This window comes from Electrophorus electricus, chromosome 3 (genome assembly GCF_041902795.1).
Source record: "Electrophorus electricus isolate QZ-2024a chromosome 3, ASM4190279v1, whole genome shotgun sequence".
NCBI lineage: Eukaryota > Metazoa > Chordata > Actinopteri > Gymnotiformes > Gymnotidae > Electrophorus > Electrophorus electricus.
The window spans coordinates 20,364,161-20,369,490 of record NC_137499.1 but is presented as its reverse complement, the minus strand read 5'-3'; positions in this window follow the sequence as shown (position 1 = coordinate 20,369,490).

Below are 5,330 nucleotides of genomic sequence, written 5' to 3'. Positions count from 1 at the left end.
TTTAGCGTATCGCTCTGACTCACAGCGCTAAGAGTATTCACTCCTTCCCACATTTACACCCATAACCTGAATTCACTCTCATCTCAGTTCCCCGTCCTCATCTGTCCATATTTCTTTCTCTGTCCTTCTATTGTTGGCTTCCGTAAGAGTCTTTTAACCAGGTGAAACACACTGATCTCTTGCTGCACTCCCCCTAATAAGCTCTCTCTCTCCCTCTCTCTCTCTCTCTCTCTCTCTCTCTCTCTCTCTCTCTCTATGTCTCTCTCTCTCTCTCTCTCTCTCTCTATGTCTCTCTCTCTCTCTCTCTCTCTCTCTCTCTCTCTATGTCTCTCTCTCTCTCTCTCTCTCTCTCTCTCTCTCTCTCTCTCTCTCTCTCTCTCTCTCTCTCTCTCTCTCCCTCTCTCGCCCTCTCTTTGTGTGTGTATGTTTCACTAACCATGTGCCAGAGGCTATATCGTGTCTGTGTGAGGTAGCGGCAGTGCTGACATGGGCATTAAAGGCCAGGTAGTGGAGCAACTGTCAGAGTGGATTTAAAGTGCATTCACTCATTGAAAACGTGAGACAGCGAGATAGGGAGGGGGAGGGAGAGAGAGGTAGCGCGAGAGAGGTAGAGCAAGGTAGAGCGAGGTAAAGAGAGAGAGAGAGAGCTGTTTAGCTTTCAGAGCCTCTGAAGTGTGCTCTCAATATACCTGTCAGTGCAGTAAAAACTAACACAGTCCTGTCTGCAGAGTCCTGTCAGCAGAGTCCTGTCTGCTAGAATCTCACTCACTCATCTTACAAAGGGAGACAGTGAGACATGAGAGCGAGAGAGAGAGAGAGAGAGAGAGAGAGAGAGAGAGAGAGAGAGAGAGAGAGAAGAGCGGGTGGGGGTAGGAAAGCAGAAGAGGTGGGACTCATTCTGATATGCAGAGCATTAACGGTGGCGTTGTATTCAGGCCAGGGCAGGGAAATAGCACCATTCAATTTTAATTCAATAAAACGTGCTGTGGCCGCCTATTTCAGTTCATTCACGTACATCTTTAATGTTATTTCTACAGTTCCTGAGCTGAATATTTGTGATAAAGCTTTGCTCCGCTGGACGGGAAATGTGCGAGGGCAGAGGCGAGCCTGCCAGCCATCCCAGAATTCCCCCATGAGCTCTGGCAGAGCGGAGATAGAGCCATCAGCCCAGGAGCCAAAGCCGGGCTGCAGGCTCTGGTCCGCTCTGGGCCACGGCTGTACGCCCGCTCCCGCCCGCAAAAATCCTCGCACGGTGGAGAGCTGCTTATCCCGCACACTTGGACGAGAAGCTCCCCGATGACCTGTCCACTCCAAAGGCCGATACCAGCGCTTTGCCGTCTTGTTCCCTTCTCCTTCTCTCTGTCTTTTTCTTTCTTCTTTGATATGGATTCAGAAAGACAGGGAAAGGTCAGGCTAGCCCCAGTGCGCCAAAACTACACCTGTTAAACAAATCCATCGGAGTACAGGGACTATAAGAAAGAATAAGATAATGTGGCTATAATTCTAATCTATTTGGATTAGCTGGGATGTTGTTTCAGTGGTGGTGGTGAGGGGTGCAGCGATAGTTCAGGGAATCTTTAAAAGGCTTCATAGGATTTGGAGTCAGATTAACTATTTAATAATTTGTTTTTTTGTTATGTGTGTGTGTGTATGCGTGTGTGTTTGTGTGTGCATGTATGCATTTGTTGTGTGTGCGTGTGTGTGTGTGTGTGTGTGTGTGTGTATGTGTGTATGTGGTTGTTTAAATAGGAGCATCGATGCCATGTATCTCATTTAATGAATGGGTGGTAAATCCGTGTCTCCGTGCAGAATTTCTCTCCTTCTTTCTCTCTCTCCAACTCTTTCTCTCTGTCCCTTTCTCTCTCTCTCACACCCTTTCTTTCTCTATCTCGCTCACTCCTTCTCTCTCTGTCTCTCTCCCTGTCTGGCCCTGACTAGTATGTGTTCTGTCTGTCCTGCAACTTCAGTATAAAGCACTACTCAACACTCTAGCAGCGTGTGTGCCACGCCTCAGACCCCTCGTGCGATATCTCACGCCCCCCTGTGCCCAGCCCCAGTGCCATGGCGACCGAGGAGGGGGAGTCACTATCCGCCGCTAATCTGTTTTTTTTTCTTTTCAATTTGCCGCCAGTTTCAGTGCATCGTCCCAAAGGTAGCTGGAGCTTTCTGAGAGGAACAGGGCGCGCTGGAGCCGTGGCTCGTGGTCGCCACCTCCTAACCCTCAGGGGAGTGGGGCTCTACTGTACGAGACAGAAACAGTCGGGGAGCTTTCGTGGGCGGCGCTTTGTGCACTAATGTGCTTCGCCTTATTAAGCGTAGGGAGGGACAAACTGGCTAGCACACAGACGTGGAAGTCATATTTGTCTCTTCACAGTTTAGGGATATTGCAAATCAGTTTATTAGATTAAGAGTCGCTTTGAGATTTGTGTGTGTGTGTGTGTGTGTGTGTCTTTTAAGCGGAATATTTGGAGGAGTTTTTGGTTTTGTTTATTGACACTCTTTCATCACAAAATGTGGGAATTTTTACAGGCTATTTGAAATCCAATTTTTTGACCGTGAGCTCAAGGACACTGACACCAAACACCGAAAGCATAACTTCACTGTTAAACATGTGCATCCAGATTCTTCCTGGTATCATTTTTAATTGTATCACTAACTAGAGACATTAGATCAGTTCCTCTTTTCTGGAGCCTCGCTTTTGAAATCGTCCTCTCATCTCAGCTTTGAAAAATATTAAGAAATCAATTTCAAAGAGTGTAATATACAATGTGATCCAATGCATTAATACTCTGTAGTGTATACTCACTGATACTCTTATGCAAGTACACACAGTAATGCATTCTAACAAATTATCACTCAGAATATTACACTTCAGTTAGAGGCAAATTTTAATTACTTTGTTACTATGAATATTACACTATAATTGCACTGAAAAAGTTGCATTGCAATGTAACAATGTAACAAAAACAACATTAAAATTACATTAAAAATAATGATAATGTTCTGTAGTCGGGTAAGAAAGTTGTTTGTAGGTATAAAAGAATGTTCAGGCCGGTTTCTGGTTTATTCTAGAGGTATTTGGCTTCAAACGAATATTCAGATTTACTAGAAACATTTTGGGGTAAAAAAAGCAAAGAGTTTTGGGGTTTAGCACATGGGTGTTTGACATAAAGCAGGATAACCTGATCTCACCAGCCATTCACAGGAACTCTAAAGGGTGCATTCACAGGAGTTCCTCTGAAGTCCTCTCCTACAACCAGTCACAGGGTTCCCGCCATTTTTATACTGGTATGTGAAATCTCAGATGAATTAACAATTTTAAAGTGCTTTTGAATTTTCACTTCAATTTTGAAGTAAAGCTATATATATATATATATATATATATATATATATATATGTGTTATATATATATATATATATGTGTGTGTGTGTGTGTGTGTGTGTGTGTGTGTGTGAAAGGAAGACATAGCTAGAGACGGAGTTTAAAAAGCGGCTTTGTAAATGCGTCTCACAGCTGGCGCTGTGATGGATGTGGAGACTTCTGCTGTGGTCTACCTGTCATTGACATCAAAGCCAAAGAGGAGAAATCAAAGGAAGAAAACCAGGGAGAAAGAGTGAAGCATCTGAAGATGTTCGGCATGTGCCTCTCCTCCCCTGCTGTTTCTGTTTATCTCACGCACGCGCACAGACGCGCACTCACTTTTTGGCTGTAATGGGCTGAGATTTAAATAAGACCTGACCTCAGAGTTGGGCAGCATTAGTACAAACAGTACAGCGCCAAAATCGGACACTTTCCTTTTCCTGGCCTCTGCCGTCTGCTTTTTGTTTTAAGGCCGTGAATGTCAAAATGAATGAAGAAGTTCAAATGGGTAATGAAAAGCGCTCGTTTTTCTAAGTGAGATCGTGCTCGATGAGGTGCGTCTCCGAGCACAATAAGACACTGCATTCTGTCCTGCTCAAAGCCCCAGTATGGTTTCTTGGGGAAACGTTCTTGCACTGCATTTTTAGCATAACCAATAGAGTCCAAATGAAGAACAAATATAACAGTGTGAATTATGTCATTTGGGTTTATTTAGGCAGTTCTGTCTGGTTATATGGTACAGAGAGTCTAAACCTTCAGTCAGGAGAGAAATGGGAAGATCTGTGTGTACTGGAGTTTGTCTCTCTCATAGCAGGCTCAGGTATCTAACGATTACGTGTGAATGCCAAAAACCCATCTGTCCACAACCTATATGTGTTTATGCACTCGGACCTTATCTGCCTACTACTTTTATGTCTTAACGTGGTAAGATCTGTCTGCCTGACCTGATCCTGTGATGATAAGTAAGTCCTGCATGACTGTTCTGAGTGCAAATTAGTTTAGCAAGACTCGCATGCTAGAGCAGAGAGTGTTAACCCAGTCTACCTGAACGAACTGAATTGATTATAAATCTGTAGAAATATCAAGGAAATCTTAAATAAATTTAAATGCATTGCAAAATAAATGTAAGGGCATTTCAACAGACGTACAGGTAAGTTAAGCAAACACTGTTTATCAAACCAACATACAGGCAGGCAAGCAGGCAGGCAGGCAGGCAGGCAGACAGACAGACAGACGGACAGACAGACAGACAGACAGACAGACAAGGAAACCATCAACTCCTCCCATCCCTCACTGGTGGAAGTGCGAGAGTTTCTTTAAAAGCTGAGGCAATTTCAGCTTCCTTTATAACAGTCATCCAAAATTATGCACAAGGGCTACACACATTTGTAGTTGTTGCAGGTATTCTATGTTATTACATGTATTTTGCAATATTTTCCTAAATGCTTAACCACATTTAGATCAACTAATCAGAGACCTCGGCCCAGTGAGCTGTGTATTCAGAGTACACCAGTCTCGACGATTATTGTTAAACCTTGTAATCATCCGCCCAAAATGACAGACAGTTATTCCACATGAATAGACTATTCTAAGCAAATCACAGGATCATGAAAAACGCTCTTTAGGAAATTGTCTGTAAAAGAATGTTATACTGTGCATTCTTGGTAGAATGCAGTGAAGAATATTAAATATTTCTCAATTCAAATATTCTATTTAGAGTTGTAATTGAAGTGTTGCAGTTTTCCTACGTCCAGAGGAAGATATTCAGAAAAGGAAAAAACATTTTGACAGCTGCATTTTTGTGTTTGAAACAGTTTGAGCAGTTTGTGCGTGTCAGACAAAGTTCAGCCGACGAGCTCACTTCATGAAAAGGTTCTGTCCTTCACCGTGACGAGAGTAAGATGTAGGGAGAGAGAAGGAGAAAAAGAAACCGCTGGAGAGAAGGAGTGAGGGGGAGAGAGGGAGAGAG